Below are 26,956 nucleotides of genomic sequence, written 5' to 3'. Positions count from 1 at the left end.
CCTGTTTTTGCGCTTTCCTCTTTAACTTTCATCAGCATTCGTTTCAAATCATGACTGGTTTCTGCTAGTAGTATGGTATCATCTGCACGTCTTAAATTATTGATATTTCTCCCTCCAGTTTTCACACCTCCTTCATCTTGGTCCAATCCCTCTTTCCGTATGATATGTTCTATGTATAGATTAAACAAATAGGGTGATAAAATACACTCCTGTCTCACACCCTTTCCAAGCGGGAACCAATTGGTTTCTCCATATTCTGTCCTTACAGTAGCCTCTTGTCCAGAGTATAGGTTGCGCATCAGGACAATCAGATGCTGTGGCACCCCCATTTCTTTTAAAGCATTCCATAGTTTTTCATGATCTACACAGTCAAAGGCTGTAATCTATAAAGCATAGGGTGATTTCCTTCTGAAACGCCTTGGTCCGTTCCATTATCCAACGTATGTTTGCGATATGATCTCTGGTGCCTCTTCCCTTTCTAAATCCAGCTTGGACATCTGACATTTCTCGCTCCATATATGGCAAGAGCCTTTGTTGTAGAATCTTGAGCATTACTTTACTTGCATGGAATATTAAGGCAATAGTTCAATAATTACTGCATTCCCTGGGATCCCCTTTCTTTGAAATTGGGATGTATCTTGAATGCTTCCAGTCTGTGCGCCATTGCTTAGTTTTCCATATTCCTTGACAATTTTTTGTCAAAATTTGGACAGATTCAGTCTCAGTAGCTTGTAGCAACTCTCTATTGGTATGCCATCTGTTTTTGGTGATTTGTTTCTTCCCAGTATTTTAAGAGCAGCTTCTACCTCATATTCTAAAATTTCTGGTTCTTCATAGTATGGTTCCTCTGTGAATGAATCTGTCATCCTGGCATCTCTGTTATAGAGTTCTTCAGTGTATTGCTTCCATCTTCCTTTTATTTCATCTCGGTCAGTCAGTGTGTTCCCCTGTTGATTATTCAACATCCCAACTCTTGGTTTAAATTTCCCTTTCATTTCTCTAATCTTTTGGAATAGAGCTCTTGTTCTACCCTTTTTGTTGTCCTCTTCTATTTATATACACCAACTATTGTAATAGATCTCTTTGACCCTACATGCTAGTTGCTGTATTGTTGCATTTAGGGTTGTAACCGTATTTCTGTCTCCTTTTGCTTTTGCCTTCCTTCTCTCTTTAACCATTTTAAGAGTTTCTTCAGTCAGGTCTTTCTCTCTTTTTAATTAGAGGTATTGTCTTTTTGTATTCTTCCCTAATAATGTCTCTGACTTCACTCCATAGTTCTTCTGTTTCTCTGTCAACTAAGTTTAAAGCCTTAAATCTGTTCCTTATTTGATCTTTATATTCTTCTGGGATGTTATTTAATTTGTATTTTGGCATCATGATTGCTTTGTTGTTCTTTAGCTTTACTCTGATTTTCGATATTACCAGTTCATCATCTGTACTTCAGTCTGTTCCTGGTCTTGTTTTCGCAGAAAGTATGGAACGTCTCCATCTTCTGCTTCCATTTATTTAATCAATTTTATTCTTATATTGACCATTTGGTGATGTCCACATGTACAGTCATCTTTTTGGTTTTCTCCTGCTTCATTTCTGTCTCCTAAGTCCCATTTTCCCACAATTCCTAGTTCTTCTCTGTTCCCTACTTTTTCATTCCAGTCCCCCATGATTATCAGCACATCTTGTTTTGGTGTGTGATCAGTTTCTTCCTGTACTTCTGTGTAAAATCTCTCCAATTCCTCTTCTGTGTTTGCCGTTGGAGCGTAGACTTGGATGATGGTTATGTTAATAGGTTTCCTATTTAATCTCATTGATATCACTCGCTCAGACCTTGCATTATAGCTCTTAATTGCTTTTGCTACATCACTTCTCACTATTAAAGCAACCCCGTTTCTTCTTAATTTCTCATTTCCTGCATAAAATATTTTGTAGTTGCCTGATTGAAAATATCCCATTCCTGTCCATTTTAATTCACTCACACCAAGTATTGTAATGTTGATACATTCCATTACTTGTTTGACAATTTCTAACTTTCCCTGATTCATGCTTCTCACACTCCATGTTCCTATTATATGCATCGTACAACTCCGGACTCTCCTTTTGCATCTGTGTGCATCAGCCTCTGGGCTTCCTTTCGGCTTTGATCCAGCTGCGGCATTAGTCACAGTGCTATTCATCCTTTATTCTTCCCCAGTAGCTCGGTGAGTGCCTTCTGACCTGGGGGGAGGTCTCATCTTCCCTCACTATCTTACGTTGCATTTTGGATACTCTGTTCATAGGGTTTTCATGGTAAGAGGTATTCAGAGGTGGTTTACCAATGCCTTCCTCTGAGTCTGGATGCATCTTATTGTGGTGTCTCAGCTTTGACCATTCTGCCTTGGGTGCCCCTGCTAGGAGTCTAGCCTCTTAGTCTAGACTCCTTATGGCATTGCTCTCAGCTTCTTCAACACTCTCAAACCCCCCTCACCATGTCAAGGTGTGCATCCTAGAGGGGATAATGGTCATAGGTGACCATTATTCTTTCTGCAGCTGTCATTCAGTTTCGACCTCTCCTCCTTTGGTACATGCACATAGGCCTTGGATCCAAATATTTTAATGTGCTGCATGCGTGGCTTTCATCCATGCCACAGTTCAAACAGAATCTTGCCTGTTGCCTTGGTTGGCAGTTCTGCAGGTAGATAGCTGTCATCACAGCTTCTCCCTAATATTGGCTGGGTAGCTCAGAGTCCAGCAACAAGCATTTTACCAGCTCCATAAGACATCTGTTCTTTCTATCTGCAATGTCATTCTGTTCTGGCGTGCAAGGTATTGTGTGTCTGTGTGCCATGCCCTGCTCTCTTAGGTACGCTTGGGTGTGGTGTGACATGTACTCACCTCCACTATCTGTCTGAAGAACTTGAGGTTTCCTGCCAATTTTTTTGCTCATGGTCACAATGTACTCCTTCAGAAGTTGTAGGGTCTGGGACTTCTCCTTCAGCAGACAGTTTATGCAATACCTGCAATAGTCATCTACAAATGTTAGTAAATAATGGTTTCCCGCTTTAGAAGTCTGGATGGGGCCACACAGGATGGAGTGTACCAGTTTGAGTGGTTTATTTGAGTGCATTTCACTCTGTTTGGGAATAGATGGCCTTATCCTTTTCCCTTTTATACAGTTCATACACCTGTCAACGCCACTGTTGCACATCTTTACCTTTGGCTAGATTCTTCCTTTCCAGATCAAGTATGGCATTTATATCACAATGTCCAAAACAGCTGTGTCATAGCTCAAGGCAGTCTGTAATTGAACAGCATTTTATCATGTTTGCCCATTCCCTTGGACAGTAGTTCAAACACAACCCTTGTTTTCAAAAGCTCTGGTATACAGTTTTCCATCTATTGTTATTATGCACAAATTGTCACAAAAGTTCACACTGAAGCCTTTTTGGTTAAAGTGCCAATACTTAACACATTTCATTCAAGGCTCAAATAAACATAACATCTCTTGTTGCTATCTCATACTTTCCAAACTCTATATTGCAGATCAAAACTCCCTCTTCATGTCCATTAATAGGCAGAGAGTTCCCATTTGCAATAAACACATGTCCCCTTCTATTTGGGTCTAATTCGATGAAAAAAATCCACATCTAATGACATGCGGGATGAAGCTCCACTATCAATTCCATAGTTCATTTTTAGCATTATTTTGCTGTGCCATTATTCTTTAATTCAGACTTTCTGCCCTGTTAGTAAGCTGGGCCCATAACCTGTTGGAGTTTTCATAGCTATACATTTTGCAGCAGAGTGCAGAAATAACTGGTCTGTTAAAACTGGTAGATGAAAGAATAAATAAACTTAAGGTTTATTACTACAAAGAGGCAAAGTCATACATTCTGAAGCAGCCATGCTACTTGTACTCAGGTAGCCATTACTAACTCAGAACAAAGACAGGAATAGAGGAAGGGGAGGAGCAAAGCCTACAAAAAGAACAAACACTTTAGAGGTAGAAGCAGCAGAGGGAATAATAATAATAATAATAATAATAAATAAATTTAATTTCTTTGTCACCTATCTGGCCGATGGCCACTCTAGGCGACGAACAAAATCGTTAAGATACAATTGAAAAATATAGTGATACAATATAAAAACAATACATCTGCAACAACAATATTAAAACTGGGCAGGAGGCATTACAATTATAACAATTAACCCTCCTCGGATACCCCGAAGGCCTGTTGAAAGAGCCAGGTCTTTAAGGCTTTCCGAAATACATTTAGGGAAGAGGAATGCTGGAGATCTTGTGGGAGGGAGTTCCAAAGAGTGGGGGGCGCCACTGAGAATGCCCTCTCTCTTGTACCCGCCAATCTGGCTGTTTTTGTTGGCGGGATTGAGAGAAGGCCCTGTGTGGCCGATCTTGTCGGGCGGCATAATTGGTGGCGTTGAAGGCGCTCCGTGAGATAAGCTGGGCCGAAACCGTGTAGGGATTTAAAGGTCAAGACCAATGTGATGTTCCTATATTAATGTATATATGGTAAGTGTTGTTGTTTTAGAAGATACATGGTAAGTGGAGTGAAAGAGGAGGGGGAGTGAATGGGCAGTAGAATGCGAGATGATTGGCTGAGTGTTTAAAATGGCTGAATGTATAAAAGGAAGAGTGAGAGTGGAATCGGGGGGGAGAAGAGAAAGAGTGGATTGCTTGGTGGGGTTTAGAGAGTTGTTTACCAGGAGGGAGGTGGAGTTCGGATTAGTATTGAGTAAAACCATATGCTTATGTGCCTTAAGAAGAAATCTTGTTAATCTTGTTAGCTTTGTTATCTTTAATAAATACTTAATTTGGTTTACCAAAGGCCTGATCCTTGGCTGGGGTTTCACAGACCAGAAGGGAGGGTAAGGTAATGACCAAGGCTGAAGGGGAACTGTAACAAATGGTGGCAGCGGTGAAGTGAATAACAATACCAGTATTCAGAGTCTCTGGGAATATTAGTATTGGGACGTTACTGGTGGTTGCCTAGCAGGGGGATCTGTTGAGATCTGTGCTAGAGCGGATAGGTAAACCAGAAGAGAGTGCGGTCCGGACTGGTGGAGTCTCTGGTGGTGCCTAGAGACAGGCAGTAACCACGCGCAGGTAGGAACCTGACAGGGAGAGCCAGGGAAGGACGCCTCACATGTGGTGTCAGTAGCGGTGGGATACGAACAACAGAGAATCCAGATACAAACCAAAGAGAGTCCCAAAGACACGTGGTGACAAAGGAGACTACGTCACAGGTGTTGGCTGTAGCAGTGAGATACGAATACTAGAGAATCCCTAATAGTGGTGTGGCAAACGGAAATAACAAAACAAGATTACTTGTGAGAGTGACTGGCAAAGAGTGTGTGGCAAAGAGTGAGTGAACTCAAACACCATGGCTGAATACATAAAAATGAAAAGAGAGGAGCTGGTGGAGAAGTGCATAACATTCAATTTACCTCATGAGGGTAAAGGGGTAGATGAATTGAGGGTAGCACTTATAGGATTTGCAACTGCCCAGCAAAAACAACCTGTCAGGGAAGAGACCCCAGAAGGATATTTAAGCAATCCCGCTTATATAGAGTACTTGAGAGAGAAGTTAAGATGGGAGGCTGAGGAAAAAGACAAGCAGAGGGAGTTGGAAGCTGAGAGATTGAAGATGGAAGCTGAGAGAATGAGATTGGGGTTTGAGGAGAGGGAGAAGCAACAAGCAGAGGATGCTGAATTACAAGTAGAAAAGTTAAAATTTGAAAGAGAGAAGTTTCATTCTGATGAAACAAGAAAGGACAGAGATGGAGCAAAAATAAAAATTACTCCAAAGGACTTTGCTGTCTATGAGCCTGGTCAAGATCCTCAAATTTACCTCAGCACCTTTGAAAAAGCAGCTCAGTTGTGGGGGCTACCTGAAGATAAATACATGCAGTATTTATCAAACCTGATTAAAGGGGAATTGGCTGAGGTATATTTCCCCTCAGACAGGCCTGTCACCTATGCTGAATTCAAAGAAGCAGTGTTTAAAAGATTCAGACTGGGGCCTGATTATTTTAGAAAGCTTTTCAGAAACTGCCAGATACAGACAGGGAGGTCTTTTGTGGAACTGGGAGCAAAGTTGATGGATATATTTGGAAAGTGGATGAGTAGTGCCAAAGCTCAGTCAGTGGAAGAGGTGAAAAGCCTCATGATACTGGATCAATTATACCATCAGTTACCACCAGAAATAAGGCTCCTGGTCAAAGACCGTTCCCCTACATCTGTGCAGGAGGCTGCAGAGATGGCGGATCACTTCGCCTCCAATAAAACTGGCTGGGTGGGGAAAACATCAAGAGAGTTTAAACCCAGACCATATAGTGCTGGCAGAAGGGATGTGGTACCACAGCAAGTGAGTCCTCAATTAAAATCTGAAGGGCACAGGACACCCCAGAGTGGATCTGTGTACCGTAAAAGTGAGGAGAAATTATGCTACAAATGTGGTAGACCGGGGCACCTACGTTTTCAATGTGAGGTTGCCAACCCCATTAGTAATCCTGCTCAGACAAGGACAGTGAAAACAGAGCCCAAGGCTTTAGAAACAGCAAAAAAGGTTCAGTTTTGCCAGATAAACTGGACAGAAGTAACAGACCTTGATTCAAGTCTGAGAGAGGAAGTGAGTGTACAAGGGGCAAATTATTGGGCATTGCTTGACACTGGTGCCGCTCAGACGTTACTGAGGCCAGATTTAATAAAATCTGAAGAAATATTACCTCAGGAAACAGTGACTATCCAAGGAGTGAGGGGTCAACCAGAGAGTTTGCCTGTGGCCCTAGTGAAAATGGAATGGAGAGGCCGAAAGGGCCAATATAAAGTTGGTATTAATGCCCAGCAACAAGAACCAGTAATACTGGGAAGAGATGTTATGGGGGCACAGGGGAAAATATATGTAGTGACCAGACAGCAAATTGGCAGAGAAAAAGAAGCCATATTAAGGGGGGCTGAAACAAACAGGGTGGAATCTGTTAACCAGCCTCAGGTCACCATAGCAACCACTAGCAGGCCTGCTGAAGAAGACAAACTGTATCAAGTGGTCTCTGGGGAAGAAGCAGATCAATTCAGGGAAGAGCTGCATAAAGATATAAGTTTGAAGCAGATAAAGGAACAAGCCCTGACCCAACAGATTCCTTTCACTGACAAACTGAGGAATCAAGTTGTGGGTGAGAATGGGATTTTATATAGACTGTGGATGCCTGCTGAGAGAAAGGATGAATGTGAACCAGTGAAGCAATTGATAGTACCTAGCAAATACAGAACCAGATTGCTAGAGGTAGCCCACGATGTCCCATGTGCAGGACATCTGGGAATAAAAAAGACCAAGAGAAGATTGGCTGCACATTGTTATTGGCCAAATATCTCCAAGGATGTAAAACAACATTGTCTATCTTGTGGAATATGCCAAAAGGTGGGAAAGAGTGGAGTAAAGACCAAGGCACCCTTAAAGCCCCTTCCTATAACTGGACAACCCTTTTATAGAGTGGGAATAGATTTGGTGGGCCCTTTTTCCAAACCCACAAGGCATGGCAAGAAATATCTAGTGGTGGTGGTGGATTTTGCCACCAGGTACCCAGACGCAGAAGCACTGAGATCTGTAGAAGCCCCTGTAGTGGCAGAGGCTTTATTAAAAATCTTTATGAGGCTGGGTTTCCCTCATGAAGTGCTGACAGATCAAGGCAGTGTATTCATGGGAGAAGTGATGCAATGTATGTGGAAATGTTGTGGTCTAAAACATCTAAAGACCACTACTTACCATCCCACCACTAATGGGCTAACTGAGAGATTCAATGGAGTTTTGAAGGGCATGATCAGAAGCTATGTTCAAGATCACCCACAAGACTGGGATGAACGTTTGGGATGCTTCTTATTTGCATACAGAGAAGTCCCCCAGGAGTCAACAGGCTTCTCACCCTTTGAACTAATGTTTACTAGAAAAGTGAGGGGACCTTTGGAACTGCTAAAAAATTCATGGGAAGGAACTCTGGGAGAATACAAAACTTCTGTAGTAGATTTTGTATTGGAATTCCGCAATAAATTAACATCAATGATGGAAGTAGTGAAAGAGAATTTGAGTCATGCACAGGAGAAGCAAAGTTACTGGTATGACAGAACAGCCAGAGAACGTATGATGTGGGAGATATGGTTATGGCGTTCATACCCAGGAAACATGACAAATTACAGGCTAACTGGGAAGGACCATATACCATCAGAGAAAGGCTTGACACAGTGACATATGTAATCACCACAGACCAATTAAACAAAAGCAAAGTGGTTCATGTAAATATGTTAAAGCCTTACCATACCAGGGATGCAAAGGTGTTGCAAGTTACCTTATTCCCTGAGGGAAGTGGGCCTGAACTTCCAGATTTGGTACAGGAAAGCAAAGACAAAGGAGGGGTAGATCAAGTGGAATGGTCAGAGGAGGTGAAGGAGGAAGTGAAAGAGGAGATTCTGAGAGTTTTGAAAACCTATAGGAATCTCTTTAGCAACAAACCTGGCCGAACCAGTATAGTTATACATTCCATTTGATACTGGAGATCATGCCCCAATCAGATCTGTTCCGTACCGTGTGAATGGGAAAGTTTTGAATGAGATCAAAAAGGAGGTGGCAGAGATGCTGGAATTAGGAGTGATCAGGGAATCCATCAGTCCCTGGGCCTCAAGTATTGTCCTGGTTCCGAAAAAAGATGGAACGACAAGGTTTTGCATTGATTATCGGCTAATCAATAAAATTACTGTCCCAGATGCGTATCCTATGCCTAGGGTAGACGCTATGTTAGAGTTATTGGGGGCAGCAACCATTATCTCTACACTAGATCTCTGTAAAGGATTTTGGCAAATGGAACTAGACGAGCAATCCAGAGCCAAAACTGCCTTCAGTACACCAGATGGGTTATATGAGTTTGTGACCTTACCCATGGGACTAAGGAACTCACCAAGTTCATTTCAGAGGCTAATCAATACTGTGTTGCGAGGCATGTCAGATTTTGCAGTGGCCTATATCGATGACGTGGCCATTTTTAGCAAGTCGGTGCCTGAGCATGTCCAACACCTGACAACAGTATTGGAGGCCTTAAGAAAAGCAGGCCTCACAATAAAAGCTAAGAAATGCCAGTTTGGACTAAAGGAAGTAATCTATTTAGGACATAAGGTGGGGAGTGGGAAAATCACCCCCTTATGGAGCAAGGTGGAGGCAATACAAGCGTGGCCGATCCCCTTAACCAAAAAACAAGTAAGGGCATTTCTGGGTGTGGCTGGATTTTATAGGAAGTTTGTGAGAAATTTTGGGGAAATAGCAACCCCCTTGCATGAATTAACAAAGAAGAAGTGTTCTGAGCGTGTGGAATGGACGGATGAATGTCAGAAGGCTTTTGATCTACTGAAGCAAGCCTTGTGCCAAGGACCCATATTAATAGCACCAGACTATGAGAAACCATTCATCGTGGCTACAGATGCATCGGACCTGGCGCTGGGAGTCGTCTTGCTACAGGAGAGAGAAGGCACCAGACATCCAGTGGCCTACCTGAGTCGCAAGCTGACACCGAGGGAGAAAAACTATTTGTCGGTCCAGAAGGAGTGCCTAGCGGTCGTGTGGGGACTGAACAAGTTGCGCCCATACGTGTGGGGACGAAGATTCACAGTGACTACGGATCATTGGGCCTTGTTATGGTTGCAGACTATGAAAAACCATAACACTATGCTGCAGAGGTGGTCCTGGGCCCTACAGGACTATCAAGTGGACTTCCAGTTCATAAAAGGCAAGGACAATGTACTGGCCGATGGACTTTCCAGGCAAGTGGCTGGGACTGCAGTGACGTGACCAGACAGAGGAACAAAGAAAGACATTTTCCCCATAGAGACTTTTATTTGTTAACGCGACGTATAAATCCTGGAACAGGAATAATACTCTGCTGTTGTTTAAGGGGGGGAAAATGTGATGTTCCTATATTAATGTATATATGGTAAGTGTTGTTGTTTTAGAAGATACATGGTAAGTGGAGTGAAAGAGGAGGGAGAGTGAATGGGCAGTAGAATGCGAGATGATTGGCTGAGTGTTTAAAATGGCTGAATGTATAAAAGGAAGAGTGAGAGTGGAATCTGGGGGGAGAAGAGAAAGAGTGGATTGCTTGGTGGGGTTTAGAGAGTTGTTTACCAGGAGGGAGGTGGAGTTCGGATTAGTATTGAGTAAAACCATATACTTATGTGCCTTAAGAAGAAATCTTGTTAATCTTGTTAGCTTTGTTATCTTTAATAAATACTTAATTTGGTTTACCAAAGGCCTGATCCTTGGCTGGATCACAGACCAGAAGGGAGGGTAAGGTAATGACCAAGGGTGAAGGGGAACTGTAACAAATGGTGGTAGCGGTGAAGAGAATAACAATACCAGTATTCAGAGTCTCTGGGAATACTAGTATTGGGATGTTACTGGTGGTTGCCTAGCAGGGGGATCTGTTGAGATCTGTGCTAGAGCGGATAGGTAAACTAGAAGAGAGTGCGGTCCGGACTGGTGGAGTCCCTGGTGGTGCCTAGAGACAGGCAGTAACCACGCGCAGGTAGGAACCTGACAGGGAGAGCCAGGGAAGGACGCCTCACAACCAACACCTTGAATTGGGCTCGGAAAACAACTGGAAGCCAGTGTAGATCGAACAACACTGGTGTGATGTGATCTCGGCAGCGACTATTCATAAGTAGTCGAGCCGCCGCATTTTGTATAAGTTGTAATTTCTGGACCGTTTTCAAGGGTAACCCCACGTAGAGCGCATTACAGTAGTCCAAATGAGAGGTGACCAGGGCATGTACCACTAGTGGGAGCTGATGAACAGGAAGGTAGGGTTGCAGCCTTCGTATGAGGTGTAGTTGGTACCAGGCTGCCCGGCTCACTGCCGAAATCTGAGCCTCCATGGACAGCCTGGAATCAAGCACAACCCCAAGGCTGCGGACCTGGTCCTTTAGGGGTAGACTCACCCCACTGAACTTCAGGTCAATATCGCCCAACCTTCTCTTGTCCCCCACAAGTAGTACCTCGGTCTTATCAGGATTCAACTTCAGCTTGTTCCTTCCCATCCATCCACTCACGGATTCCAGGCACTTGGACAAGGTCTCCACAGCCAACTCTGGTGAAGATTTAAACAAGAGATAGAGCTGAGTGTCATCCGCATATTGATGACACTGCAGCCCAAATCTCCTGATGATTGCCCCCAGTGGCTTCATATAGATGTTAAATAGCATGGGAGAGAGGATAGAGCCCTGTGGCACACCACAATTGAGAGGCCAAGGGTCTGATACCTCCTCCCGAAATGCTACCTGTTGGTACCTGTCGGAGAGAAAGGAATGGAACCACTGTAATACAGTGCCTCCAATTCCCAATCCCTCCAGGCGAAGCAGAAGGATACTGTGGTCGACAGTATCAAAAGCCGCTGAGAGATCGAGGAGGACAAGAAAGATGGATTCTCCCCTATCTAATGCCCTCCTCAAATCATCTACCAGAGCGACCAAGGCTGTTTCAGTTCCGTGACCAGTCCTGAAACCCGATTGGTATGGATCCAAATAATCCGTTTCATCCAAGTGTGCTGACAACTGGTTGGCCACCACTCGCTCAATGACCTTGCCCAGAAATGGTAGATTCGAAATTGGGCGGAAGTTATTGAACACTTGGGGATCCAAGGAGGGCTTCTTTAAGATGGGCTTTACAATTGCCTCCTTGAAGGTTGATGGCATCACACCCTCTTTCAAGGATGCGTTTACCACTGCTTTAATCCCCTCGCGCAATTTCTCTCTGCAGCTCACAAGGAGCCACGAAGGGCAAGGATCAGTAAGACAAGTGGTTGGCTTCACAGATGAAAGCACCTTGTCCACTTCCTCAGAAGGGAGAAGCTGAAACCGATCCCAATTTACCGGCATGCAACTGGCCAACTCTGGTTCATCCACTGTGTCCACGGCGCACGGGATCGAGCTCCATAAGTGTTCGATTTTATCAGCGAAGTGTTTTGCTAATAAGTCACAGGAGGCCTTTGACTGTTCCAAGGGTTCCTGAGCAACTGGACCGACCAGGCTTCGGACCACCTGGAACAGCCTCCTGGGACAGCAGTCCGCAGACACAATAGAGGCAGCAAAGAAAGCCTTCTTTCCTACCTTTATTGCCACTTGGTAGGCAGCTACTGCTGCTCTAACCTGTGTCCGGACATCTTCGGAGCGGGATTTCTGCCACCGGCGCTCTAGTCATCTCACCTCCTGTCTCAGACTACGCAACCGTGGTGTATACCATGGTGCTAGCTGAGTTCTATTCAGGGGGAGAGGACGTTTCAGAGCCACCCGGTCTAATGCCCTGGTGATCCCCACGTTCCACTCCTTCACCAGGGTTTCGACCGGGCGACCTTCAGCAGGTTCCAATTCCCCAAGCACAGTCAGGAATCCATCCGGATCCATCAGGCGTCTGGGGCGGACCATTTTAATAGGTCCTTCACCCCTGCGGAGGGGGCATGGCAACGAGAAGTCCATATTTACCAGGTAGTGGTCTGACCATGACACAGGAGTGGCGTGAATCACTCCCAACTTCAGACCACTTCTCTCCTCTCCCAGGCCAAATACTAGGTCGACAGCATGACCGGCTACATGGGTGGGCCCAGTATTACTTAGGTACAGTTCCCAGGAAGCCATGGTTTCCAGGAAATCCCGAGGGGCTCCTATGAGAGCAGCCTCAGCATGCACGTTAAAGTCACCCAGCACTAACAGCTCTGGGGACAATGCCCGTACAGCCGAGACCACCTCCAGCACCTCGGCCAGGGAATCTGCCGTGCAGCGGGGTGGGCGGTACACCAGCAAGATCCCTAAACTGCCCTTCGGGCCCAACCTCCAGTACATGCAATCAACAATTTGAGTCCTATGGAGGGGAGGTCTGGCAAAAACCAAGGACTCTCGATAGATGACTGCCACACCCCCTCCCCGCCTTCCCACCCTCGGCTGGTGTGCATAACGGAAACCTGGCGGACACATGGCCTCAAGAATTGGAGCAGAGGCTTCGTCCAGCCAAGTCTCCGTAATACATGCCAGGTCTGCGCGCCCATCCAAGATCATATCATGGATGAGCGAGGTTTTCCGAGCCACAGACCTGGCATTACATAACAGCAGTCGAAGGTCAGTAGGAACCTTGCGTCCCCCAGTTTTCGTCTGGTTCTGAGCAGACCCGGAACATGGGATGGATATAATGCATCTGTCCCGTGTTCCCCTATTCCGGCATGGTCTGCTAGCAGCACCCTTCCAGCGCCTGCCCCCCAAACTTTCTATAACTTGGCCCCCCACCTCCCTCTCCGGCTTGCACATGCCTCTATCCCTATCTGCTTATCAACAGGCCACCCACCCTAATAAAATTAGTCCGGAGACCCGCCTCCGTACCCTATAGCAGCAGTATTTACTAATTTAAATAAAATTAATTAAACCAATTAATTAATTAATTAAACTAATTAAATTACATTAAATTAAATTAATTAACTAAATCAATATAATCCAATCCAATTCACATTCATACACATTCACACATTCATACAGAATAGATTGCCTTTCTATCTATCCCCCCCCCACTGGTTCACATCACTTATAACATGTGCTGGTGCTCTACTCCCAACAGTCCAAATCTCTGGCCAGCAGGGGCAGGGCTTGATGGAATAGCAGAGCCATCACACATCCATAACCCCACTGCCCATGCTAGCCTCGTTGGTAGGGACAGGAAAAAATGCCTCTTTGCTGTGCCAGCTCCAAGGATGGTGCAGCACAGCAAAGAGGCCTGGGTCAGGGCTGCCGATGTCTCATGATGATCTAGCAGATCCTGTGCCAGCCCCACCCACTCCCTGCCCAAAACAGTGTTTTGTGAGTTTCCACTGGTTAATGCCAGACAGGCTACCATCAGCAGTAGTTTACACCCAGCCAGCATTTAGGTGGGTATATTAGGACACCTCTCGCCAGTAGGGCTGCCCAACTGGCAGAGGGACACCTCTGCCCTATTCAAACCCCCTCCAGCATGGTGCATTCGGGATTTGAACTTTTCTTTGAAAAGATAACTATTCCTGTCTAGCCAAAGATAATTGCAATTAAATCTCATTGAACCAGTTTAGATAATTCAAGACCTAAATCCCATTGGTTATCATTCTTTAGATTGTGTCTTTTGAGCCTTTTGAGATTTGACTGAACCTGTGGCAAAATGTTTAAGGTAGATACAAAAAAGTCTTTATACAAATAATTTTAGTAGGGATATAGTTGGAACATGCAAAACCATGTTTTAGGGTTTCTGAACATTTTTTATTTGGGAGATTTATCTGCAAAAGCAGGTATGTGGTTTTTACATGAGAACCATATTCACAATCACTGAATATTTATTGCACCGGTAATGTACAATTGGCTTTATTGCACTTTATTCTGCAGTCAAAAACAGAGACCTGGCTTTATTGTACATCATTTCCCATTCAGCAGCCCTGCCCTACTGCCAAGCTGAACTATTGCTGCACAGATACCTTCATTCCACAACATAGTGTGCATTCAGTAATAGCCCTCCCACCCTGACATAAATGTGTTTTCAAACCTTTTACTTTTTCTGGACCCTTAATCATAACAGAAAAAAAAATCTATATAAGTGGGGAAATGCAATTTTTTCTGGCATCCCTAATAAACAGTACTATTAATACTGATTTTTGCTATTCCCTCCCCCCATGAATGGGACAAGACTCCTATATGATACATGAAAATATATGTATCATCTACATATACAAGTATAGGTTGCAAAACAATGTTTAGGAAATTCTAGCCAGAAGAGAGACGGCTATTCTCATGGTAAGTTTCAAATGCATCAATCTAATAAGCTCAAGAGTACTCTCCTGAGTTAAAAGAAAACCTCAGCTTGGGGCCTGTAGCCCCTGCATTGATTTTTGGGCAAACAGGATGGGAGGGTTGCTTGTCTCAGTGAAGTGGCCACTTAACTTGAATTGCATCCATGAAAGAGTGGCTGAACTCTCAAGTGCCCCTGGTTATTGGGGATGCCCTGGATTTGAACCTCATTTATAGAATTGTTCCCTCTGTTCCTTTCAGTGCCTCTATTTTTTCATTATGTGTTGCCTGCAGCTGAGGGTTGATATAGCTTATTGGTTCAGAGTATGGTTTCGAAACCCCGATACAAATCTAGGTTCAGCCATGAACTTATCAGCTGGACTTGGTACAAGCCATTTCTTCGTAACTCACAGCCTCGGCTTCTGTCTATAATGTGGGATTAACATAGTTGATGTTAGCCTATAGAGATAATAATGTGTTAAGATCTTCAAATATTCAAGGACAGCACAATATTAAAAATAATGATAAATAAAAATGTATGGGTCATAGTATTTCAGAGGATTCCTGCATATCTTGCCACCACTTGTTATTATTATTTTATTATTTATAAAAACAAATCTTAAAATACATTTAAACAAAACAGCGTTAAAAACATTTTAAAAAACTTTTTAAATGGGGTAAAAACATTTTTTAAAAAATATTAAGCAATTCTGACACAGACACAGACTGGGATAGCTCTCAACTTAAAACACTTGTTGAAAAAGAAATGTCTTCAAAAGGTGCCAAAAAGATAGCAGAGATGGCGCCTGCCTAATATTCAAAGGGAGGGAATTCCACAGGGTAGGTGCCGCCACACTAAAGGTCCATTTCCTATATTGTGCAGAATGAACCTCCTGATAAGATGGTATCTGCAGGAGGCCCTCACCTGCAGAGCGCAGTTATCGACTGGGTATGTAAGGACTAAGACGGTCTTTCAGGTATCCTGGTCCTGAGCTGTATAGGGCTTTGTACACCAAGACTAGAACCTTGAACTTGGCCCGGTAGCAAATGGGCAGCCAGTGCAATTCTATCAGTAGTGGGGTGACATGTTGGCAATACCCTGCTCCAATGAGCAGTCTCACCGCCGCATTTTGCACCAGCTGCAGCTTCTGGACCAACCTCAAGGGCAGCCCCACATAGAGCGCATTACAGTAATCCAGCCTGGAGGTTACCAGTTCGTGGACAACAGCGGTCAGGCTATCCCGGTCCAGAAATGGCCACAGCTGTCTCACCAGCCAAAACTGGTAAAAGGCACTCCTAGCCACTGAGGTCACCTGGGCCTCTATCAACAAAGATGGAACCAGGAGCACCCCCAGGCTACGGACCTGCTCTTTCAGAGGGAGTACGACCCCATCCAAAGCAGGCAACTGACCAATTATCCAAACTCAGGAACCACCAACCCACAGCGCCTCCCTCTTGGTAGGATTCAGACTCAGTTTATTGGCCCTTATCCAGCACACCACCGAGTCCAGGCAGTGGTCCTGGGCTTGCACGGCCTCTCCTGATTCAGATGTTACGGAGAAATAGAGCTGGGTATCATCAGCATACTGCTGACACCTCGCCCCAAAGCTCCTGATGACTGCTCCCAAAAGCTTCGTATAGATGTTAAACAGCATGGGGGACAAGATGGTACCCTGCGGCACCGAACAGCACAACTGCCAGGGGGCTGAAAGACAGTCACCTAATGCTATTCTCTGAGAACGACCTTGGAGATAGGATCGGAACCACTGTAAAACAGTCCCTCCAATACCCATCTCACCAAGTTGGCCCAGAAGGATACCATGGTCAATGGTATCAAAAGCCGCTGAGAGATCAAGGAAGAATAACAGGGTCACACTCCCTCTGTTCTTCTCCCGATAAAGGTCATCCATCAGGGTGACCAAGGCTGATTCAGTCCCTTAACCAGGCCTGAACCCAGACTGGGATGGGTCAAGATAATCTGTTTCATCCAAGAGTACTTGCAGTTGCTGCGCCACAACCCTCTCAATCACCTTCCCTAAAAGGGAGTATTGTCACAAACCAATGGGTCCAGGGTTGGTTTTTTCAAGAGTGGTCGAATCACCGCCTCTTTCAAGGTAGCTGGAACCACTCCCTCCCACAATGATACGTTGACCACACCTTGGATCCACTCGGTGAGACCCCCTCGGCAAGCTTTAATAAGCCAAAAAGGGCAAGGGTCAAGAGGACACATTGCTGGCCGCATCATCGCAAGCACCTTGTCCACGTCATCAGGCCGCATCAACTGAAACCTTTCCCAAGAAATTGCAGCAGACGTTGCACTGGACACTTCATTGGGGACTACAGTATATGCAGATACGGTATCAAGATTGCTACGGAGGCGAGCAACTTTACCCTCAAAGTGCCTTGCAAACAATTCACAGCGGGCCTCCAAAGGGTCTAAGACTCCATTTCCTGGAGTTGATGTCAACAGACCCCTGACAATACGGAAAAGCTCCACCAGACGGCTACTTGAGGATGCGATGGAGGCAGAGAAGTGGGCCTTCTTCGCTGCCCTCACCGCCACACAGTAGGCACAGTTATGATGTTTTACTCGTGCCTGATCAGCCTCACAGCACGTCTTTCGCCACTTGCGCTCTAGCTGTCGTCCGGCCTGTTTCATTGCCCTTAGCTCACTGGTGTACCAAGGTGCAAGGTGGGCTCCACAGTGCTGGAGAGGGCACTCGGGGGCAACTGTGTCAAGAGCCCAACGTGCCTCGCTGTTCCACAGCATGACAAGGGTTTCAATAGGGTCACCTGCTCTATCTACTGGGAACTCCCCTAGGGCATTCAGGAATCCAGTGGATTCCATTAGTCTCCGGGGGCGGACCATCTTAATCTGTCCACCCCCCCTGCAGGGAAGGATTGGAGCCATAAGTCTAAACTTCACCAGGAAGTGATCTGACCATGACAATGGGGTGACATCCACCCCCCTATCTCCAGACCACCCCTTCCTTCATCTGGAGCAAAAACTAAGTCGACGGTGTGCCCTGCCCTATGTGTTGGCAAAGAAAGAGTGCCTGAGTGTATTTTTCCACAGCAGAGTTACAAGGCCAAGAAGCACAGAGTCCGTGCAGATCTCAAGGACAAGTATCCAAGGCAACCAGCTGGCCTTATCTATAAGACTTGGCAGATCTGGCCAGTCAGTGTGGGGGTCGAGGAGTTTGTACAGAGAGAGAGCTTGTGATATATTCTATTGTCAGTAAAGTGACTCTTAAAACTTATTGCTTGTCCGGCTCATTGCTTCAACTGGCATCTAGCCTGTCACTATACTGTTCTGCATCCTGGGCATCTGCTTGCGCCAGATACAACATCCAACAGTAACAACTTGAGACAGCTCCATGGTCGGCATGGAGGCTATGAAGTCCAGAGCTGGAACACTAGAGGCAGCCTCTGCATGGACATTGAAATCACATAGCACTATTGTTCTGGGCTGCTCCAATGCCACAGCCGAGACGACTTCCACCAGCTCGGTCAGAGAAGCTGCCGGGCAGCAGGGTGGATGGTACACCAGCAGCAACCCTAGTTTGCTGTCTCCTCGGCCCAACACCAGGTGCAGGTCCTCACAGCCAGCTCCAAGACAGAGTGGTTTCCTGGTGACAGAGATGGAAGTTCTGTAAACCACAGGAACTCCTCCCCCTCCCCGTCCCTGCAGCCTGTGCTGGTGCTGCAGCGAGTATCCAGGTGGGCAACGTTGGGTTAGATCAACTCCTCCAAGCTCATCCACCCAGGTCTGGGTAATACACACCAAATTGGCACCTTCATCCACAATCAAGTCATAGATGAGAGTGGTCTTATTACGTACCGATCTGGCATTAAACAACAGCAAGTTATCCAAACACAACATGTTACCTCCCTGTTCATCAGCTCCCACTGGTAGTGCATGCACTGGTCACCTCTCGACTGGACTACTGCAATGCGCTCTACGTGGGGCTACCCTTGAAAACGACCCGGAAACTACAGCTGGTACAAAATGCGGCGGCCCGTTTACTTACAAATAGCCGCCGCCGTGATCACATTACGCCGGTGTTAATTCATCTACACTGGCTTCCAGTTGCTTTCCGGGCCCAATTCAAGGTGTTGGTATTAACCTTTAAAGCCCTATACGGTCTCGGCCCAGTTTACCTGAAGGAACACCTCCAGTACCACCAACTTAGCCGCCTGACTAGATCAGCCACGCAGGGCCTTCTCTCAGTACCACGAACGAAAACAGCTGGGTTGGTGGGAACTAGGGAGAGGGCATTTTCAGTGGCGGCGCCCACTCTCTGGAACTCCCTCCCGTTCGATCTTCGACATGCCCCTTCCCTGGATGCATTTCGCTGATCATTAAAAACCTGGCTCTTTGGACAGGCCTTCGGGACCTCCGGGGTGGGCTAAGCTTTTATCACTATTACTGAATGCCCGTTGTTTATATACTGTTTTATGCTGTAATTTAATCCTTTATTGTCGACTGTATTGTATTGCTATGTATTTTAAATTGTATTTTAAATTGTTTTTTACTGGAATTTAATTGTGTACGTCGCCTAGAGTGGCCTTGGCCAGATAGGCAACACAAAAATTAAATTATTATTATTATTATTAAACTTACATTAGATCTTGACAATCCCTTTATTTTTTTCAGTCCAAGGCTGCCATACATGGTTAGTGATATGAATTTTGCTAGGTGAGCCACAGTTGTGCAGATCTACTTAGGATGGTGTGGACTGACACCATCATTTTGTTAGTTTCCATGCTCCTATTTCAGAGCACTGGAAGCCATGGAGGAGGTTGACAGAAGACATGGGGACTCCAATGGTGAAACCAATCCACATGGCGACTGCTAGATGTTACAGCAACATGAATGACAGGGGCTGTTGCTGAATGCTGTTACTTGAGGTGTATTCCTTATTTCTCCAGTCAGATGTTGTCATGTGAAAGGAATCCACAGTGCCTGTAACGGCTCTGTTTCATGGAAGCTCAATTCAAATATTGGTTTTGCAGCTTGAGAACTACTATATATGACATAATCTAGTCCCAGGCTGCTCTGGCAATATTTGTGATGGATGGATGAAATGACTGCATTAATTCTCACATCAGAGAATCATAAGAAGCAGGGACAGTCCAGGTTTGAGGGGAGCCAAGGCAAAATGTCCTCTGGTGGACCCCCTCCTCTATTGTTGGCCATAGTGAGCTTATCTGGCAACAGTGGTGGACAGAAGCACTCCCAACAGTTCCAAGTGGCTGGAGCACATTAAAATGTCCCATAATGCCCCAGAGGAATCACATTTTGGAAAATTAAAGCTGCTTGGAGCACTGGGCTGTCTGTGCCAGACAAATAAAAGGAGGGTGCAGGGCAGAGGTTAGTGGGACCAGGGCAGAGTGTTGGGCCCTAGCAGCTGCCCAAGGTTGTCAGGTGAAGACGCCAGTCTTGATACCAAGTCTAGCTTCAGTGTTGTCTAGTAGCTGGATGGCAGCACTCATCTGACCTCCTGACCACTGAGTTGCTGCTGCTTACCAGGAAGGAGACTAAGACAGCAAAGAGGCTGGCACTCCTTCACCTTTTGAGAGGTGAGGTGAGTGCTGCCTCCTCACCATGCTGTCCGCCACTGGTATTGTCTTATCAGAAGCTCTCCAGGGTTCCAAAAGGAAGACTGTCCAAGCCCTGCTTGGTGATGCTAGGGATCGAATTTTGGGCATCTTCCATGCAAAACGTGTTCTACCACTGAGCTATGGGCTTTCCCACCCTTGTCACAAGAGGCTACCAACAGACTGCCAACACTCCCATGGGAAATAATTGCACCATTGTTCCAACCAGTGTGGTGCTTCTTTGCAAACATGAAGAGTGGCATGCATCTGGACCATGACACAAAAGTAGAATTTTAGTTGGGCTGCAGGTAACTTGTTGAATGAATGAGTTCCAGCTCACATTCCACTTCTCCATTATTAATATAGTAGTAGTAGTAGTAATCAAAACTTGAAAAAGTTACTTTTTTGAACTACAACTCCCATCAGCCCAATCCAGTGGCCATGCTGGCTGATGGGAGTTGTAGTTTAAAAAAGTAACTTTTCCAAGCTCTGGTAGTAGTAGTAGTAGTAGTAATAGTAGTAGTAGTAGTAACTGAGTGTAACAGCAGCTAGACCCATTGTACCAGAAAGTGAAACAGGACCAGATGCCTCAAGCTATCTTGTCTAAGAAAGCACAGAATTATTCAAAGGTTTGCCTTATTTTAAAGCATTCCCATGCCACAAATTGGAGGTACAAAAGTGAGCTGTAATTCATAAAGACAAGTCAACATTTGAAATTAAATAGGGTGATTATTGTTAGAGTAGGTTAAGTGCTTCATGACGTTCAGAAATTTATCCTCACACTTGAAAAAAAGAAAAGAAAAGATTGGACACTTTTTATTTTTGTGTGTTTTACTGCAGCCATCCTGAAGACAAGCAAGATAGAGTGGTTTACATTTCCCCTTCTCAATTGGATCTGGTTGCTATTACTGCACAGAATCCAACAGGCTGTAAAAACACGAGACTCATCTACACTGTAAAATTGGTTACAGCCTGTCTAGATTTTTAAGGGGCTCTGTATGACTGAAATTATTTTCCTAATTTTTCCTCTGTCATCTCCTATAAGAACTCGGTTTGTGCTCCTTTGTGAACACATATCAAGTTCTGCTAGTGTCATTGAAATTGATCTGTTTTTAGATCTTAACAATGGAAATATAAAATATAACAAACCTGCCAAAATTTATGGCAGGGATTTTTAGTATAATCCTACTGAAACCAAAGTTCATGATCACAAAGAATTATGGTGTTTGCTTCCCCTCCCAGGTTTCCACAGGGAGAGTGGAGTTTCCATGAAAGGAGGTAGGGGAGAAACTCTACATATAATCTTTAAGCAAGTTGTATAGCTTCAGATTTTACAATTTAGCCCAAGGAATATGCTCCTCTCCAAAGAAATAAACAAGCACACATTCACATAAACTAATTCAATAACAAACTGGTAATTATAATCTAATAAAATCCTAATCTAATATTCAAACAAACAAGTTCTCTCGTATCCCTTTTCAAACCTTTTATTTTTTTGGAAGGAAACACCAATAAAATGGTTAACTTGTAAACTTGAAACTATGCAAACTTGAAAGGCACATTTTTAAAAAAAAGGAACATAAAGGTTATGATTTGAGAGGGTTTCCTCCTCATTTCTGAAAATAATATATGAGAGACTTACAATTCATAATCTTCACAGACAGCTGAATAGATTTTCAAGCTAGATAGTAGAGAACCCTCTTGTCTGCCAAATAAAAATTCCTATTGACATGAATATGTGACAAGACAGTCTCACTTCACCCACATACTTGAAGTCAGTTGCGCAGCTGGGTTAGACTTGTGTTACTGAAATGGTCACACTAATAAATCAACGAACCAAGGAAAAGTTGGGAATAGTCTAAAATGGAGCATATGAAGTTCCTTGCATCAATCTAACTGGGAGTGGCTCTTCAAAGTCTCATGCTGGGCTTCATCCAAGCCCTGCTATCTAAAATCCTTTAGCTAGAGCTGAAAAGCGCTCTGCCCATGACTTATGGCCTCTCCATTAAGGGATCACAGAGTTATGGACAAAGGAACATGAAGTACCTATAAAATAGGCTGGCAACATTTCTCTACCCTTATGTACTATACAAATCGTGAAAATGAGCAAAAGAACACTTCTTAGTACATTATCTGAACATCATGTTCAAGTAGAGTAGCATCCTTGGTGGCTGTTCTTGCTTTGTAGAATCTATACAGAATCTATACTGTATCTATACAGTACAGTATCTATACAGAAAAGTTTGACTGCCATAGGATATCAAGATCATTCAACCCTATCATAAGTCTGATCACACATGCCTATACTGTATATCACTTGATGACTCTCAGATAATCATTAAACTGACTCCAATGAAGAGTTTGAAGCAATGTCAGGGAAATGAACATTTATTTATTAATTACTAATTTTAGATCCCACCCTTCCTCCCAGAAAGAGCCCGGCATGACAAACAAGCAACAAAACACTAAAGACATCTATAAAACATTTTTTTAAAAAAAGCATATTTAAAAAATCTTAAAAACAAAACATCTTAAAAACAATTCCATCACAGATGCACACTGGGATAAGGCTCAACTTAAGAGGCTGTTGAAAGAGAAAGGTCTTCAACAGGTCGCTATCTAATATTTAAGGGGAGGGAATTCCAAAGGGTAGGTGCCACAACACTAAAGGTCTGCTTCCTATGTTGTGCGGAATGGAATGAGATGGTCACAGAGGCCACTTGAGCCTCCAATACCAGAGCTGGATTTGGAAGCAGCCCTAGACGATGTACCTGCTCCTTCAGGGAGATTGAGACTCCATCCAGGGCAGGCAACTTACCAGCTTCTTGGTCCTACAAACGACTCATGCACAGAATCTCCATCTTGCCAGGATTCAGACTCATTTTATTAGCCTTCATCCAGCCCATCACAACATCTAGACATCGGTCCAGGACTTGCACAGCCATTTGTAAGTCAGATGTTACAGAGAAACAGAGTTGGGCATTAACAGCGTACTCGTGACACCTTGCTCCCGATCTCTGATAATCACACCCAACAGCTTCATATAGATCTAAATAGCATTGGTGACAAAAACGGAAACTGATCCCAATGACGGAGCACTCAGAGCTAGCTGCATTAAGTATGGTGTCTAGCTCACTACAAAGGCAAACACCTTTGTCTTCAAATGCCCAGACCATGCTCAGTCAACGAGCCCACAGTGTTCTGTTCCAAGGCCTATTCCAGTATCACAATCAAGGCCTGACTGAAGGCATTCTCTTCTACAAAATAATGCAGGCCTTTGTGATTAGAATAATCCATGTCTGTATGGATTTAAAAAAAAATGGAGAAAACTTACTAAACTGCAATTTTGCAAATATTCACAACTAACTCTGACTGCCTTTCAAAATTTCAAGTAGGAGATTTTACCCAGTAAATCCAACAAGCTTGATAAATATCCCATTTTTGGATCTTATGAGGGAAGGCCTTCTGCACAAAAATAAATGTGGCACACAAAACAACTCCTAGTACTACAATAGTTCCAGTATGGAAAAGTGAGTGACCCACTGCAACTTGAAATGTTGATCTTATTGTTGCGAGCCAAATACATTCTTTTTAAGTAGCTATCTTCTTTGGACATGCCACATAACCTTCTCTTAAGTCAGAGCTGGGGAAACTGTGGTACCCAGATGTTATTGTACATCAACTTCCACCATGGCCACTAGCCATGCTGGCTAGGACTGACAGGAGCTGGAGGGCCACAGGATTCCCACCTCTCTTAAGTTATGAAACTACACAAAACACTAAGTATTTTCTTAACAACTTTGATACTTTGGTGGAAAGAGAAACATTTTGCAGTTTTGAAGGTAATGAGGAGTCTCCCATACATTTCAGGTTTTTCACCTGGCCAGTGAAAGTTCAGGCTATCATTCTCTCTGTGATTCTTTGGAAATAAGATATAGCCTAGCTAAAGATCAATTTGTAGATACTTGGGTGCCATTTGTATTGTATATACTATAGATAATGGATTGTCAAGAATCACTAGGCCAATGTATTTTAGAGCAATTTGTGCCCTCATGTACACTGAAAAAATATTAGGTTTTATGGCAATGAACTCAGGTACCAATTCAGGTACAGAGCTCTGAAATAAGTGACACTGTAGTTTATGTTAACAAAAAGTAATAATAAAGATATAATTTTCAAAAGCTTTAAATTCTTCTCTAACCAACCTCACATTTTCCAAAGATTTTCCCCAAATTTCATTGAGTTCTTGGAATTTATTTATTTACTGTTATCTGTTTATTTTGAACATCATCGAAATCTTGTGCCTGATCTTGAAGTGTAAAGTTTAGAAGAGAGGGAATTTTGGGAAATAAGTGAAGGCTCTTCAGTAACCTTTAGATCCAACAACTTAAAGGTCACTAAGCATGTTACTTTCAGGGAAATTAGATGTCTGCTTTGCATACTAGCACCAACTGTCTGGTTGCACCCTGCTCAACATGCATATTTTAAAATGAATAGACACAAACACACAGTAAAGACTCCAATACCTTCCCTGACAAATGTCACAGAAACCTTCTAACACTGAGGAAAGCAGGGAATATGAATACAGTGCTGTTACTATCTGGCAGTCATATGGCTAAGAATATTTTATAATGTACATCAAATTAAATAACATTTTAATAGTTGATATCATAGATTACACATCTCATAATGTTTTAGAAAGTACACGTTTCAAATAAAGGAATGTATTTCTTCTGATCAGCCACAGACAGACAGGTCCTTGGGGATGCTGGTTTATTAAGGTGTACCAGTCAGTACACGTTTATTACCAGAGTGGAATTCTTCCTACAGTGTTTTGACAGAAAAGGAATCTGCTTCTTTCATTTAAAATGAGGATGCCAAATTGGGGTGGGGAGGGGTGGGATTCAGAATGATGGTTAAATTGAATTTCCTTTCAAATAATGGATAGAAGCAACCTGTCCCAGGAGAGCTACATTGAGCATTCAATCCACATGCTAGCATGGCATGTGACTGGCAGCTCATGTAAAGCTATCTTGATCCTCAAAACATCTAAAGAAATAATAACACAAAAGCAGCATTGTACTGACAGGGAAGTAGGGTGGGGGAGAGAGAGAGAAATGGAACGAGAAAAAAATTTTTTTTTCTCCATGCTATCTTCTTTGCCAAACTAGCATCACAATCATAAACCCATATATTTCAGTGGGGTTTTCTTCTCCATAAGCATGACTGCCACCACATTTTTAATGCCTACACAGCACACCATTAAAATTGGGGATGGAAAAAAATTATCGCACACCCTTTGATGAATGCACGCTGACAAATTGAGAGCAGAGCCAGTGAACACAAGCAGTTAATAAGTGATGTGTAAAAAGAAAGATCTCGTCACCACTAGGACCAATTCTTCCCACGTGGAACAGAATTTTGGACTGATCACAGTTTTCAGAAATAGCACAGGGGCAGGATCTCTCGGCTGGCGTAACAACTGGCAAAGCGCCTCTCATTCCAATGTGCAGGGATTTACTGATTTGCATGGGACAAAGCCACATGTTTCCTGTCTCAAGCAGCCTGCAAAACGTGACAGTTGATACACATTGCTGTATTGTTATGAACTGCCCCAATAGTGCCTTTGTCGCATGTTCAGACCTTCTGCAGAGTATTGGCAGGAATTTTACATGCACACAAACGTATCATCAGCAAAATCCAGTTATATCAGCTAGTTTTCTTCAGATCCATTTTCACAAGCCAACTAAGTTGTACAATATACTATCCATTGCTGCTTAACGTTTATCAGCACTTTGTTGAACACATAACCCTTAGAGGTCCTTCATTCCTTGTGATGTGCTTCCAAAAGAATTTGGGCTCCAAGAATGTCCCCAGAGATTAAAATGGCTGGTTGGTACTGATCAGATGTACACTCTTCGCTAGGTGGGAAGGGCTTGGGCCTCCATAGATAAAGGGACAAAGATTTGATACCCTAAAATGGATCAGCAGCTATAAAAGAGCAGAGGCAGGGAGTTGATCCCAGCGCAAGATCGAGTAAAAGGACTGTTTTCTTCAAGGGTGTGTCTCCGGTACCCAAATGTCCTGGACTGGTTCTGTTGCTAGTTGGTGCTAGTGTTTGAAGGAAATGGAAGAAACTGCAGTAGGAACTGAAAAGCTGGGGAAACAAAGAGAATGACGGAGTTATACCTTTCCCATTATGCTCTGTCTGGACACAGGTGGAAAATTCAAGGTAACCCCAAAAAGAAGTTAAAACATCTACTACTACTAAAAGCAAAAGCCCTCAAAGGCATGCTGCTGCGGTTTGACTTAAAAACAGCTTTATTCAGGCTGTGGGTAGGCCGCAATGCTGTAAGGCTGGTGCAGCAGTGAGAGAAGAACTCAGCTTACTAAGAGTCTTAGATTTTTGTTGTTGTTGTTTTAAAATGACAAGTTTCTGAATCTAATGGATGGGGAGATATGCTTGAGAAATAGCTGCTGAAATTTCAAAAATTAAAGAGCAGACTGAACCAGATTTCCAGTGGTTTAGGGCAGGTC

The 26,956-nt window shown here is 43.9% G+C and overlaps 1 protein-coding gene across 3 annotated transcripts in view; it reads right to left on the bottom strand.

The window, feature by feature from the left end:
- The window catches only part of SEMA3E (semaphorin 3E), a 264,507-nt gene that overhangs the window by 117,938 nt on the left and 119,613 nt on the right, over nucleotides 1-26,956 (bottom strand). The window contains exon 1 of one of the 3 annotated variants that reach the window (XM_061582317.1): nucleotides 2,869-2,912. The exons of the other annotated variants lie outside the window; for them this stretch is intronic. The gene's annotated coding sequence lies outside the window, so the exon portion shown is untranslated. Of the gene's footprint in view, nucleotides 1-2,868; nucleotides 2,913-26,956 lie in introns of those variants that run through there. 3 annotated transcript variants of the gene reach the window in all.

This window comes from Rhineura floridana, chromosome 8 (assembly GCF_030035675.1).
Source record: "Rhineura floridana isolate rRhiFlo1 chromosome 8, rRhiFlo1.hap2, whole genome shotgun sequence".
Classification (NCBI taxonomy): domain Eukaryota; kingdom Metazoa; phylum Chordata; class Lepidosauria; order Squamata; family Rhineuridae; genus Rhineura; species Rhineura floridana.
This window is presented reverse-complemented; position numbering and strand designations above follow the sequence as displayed.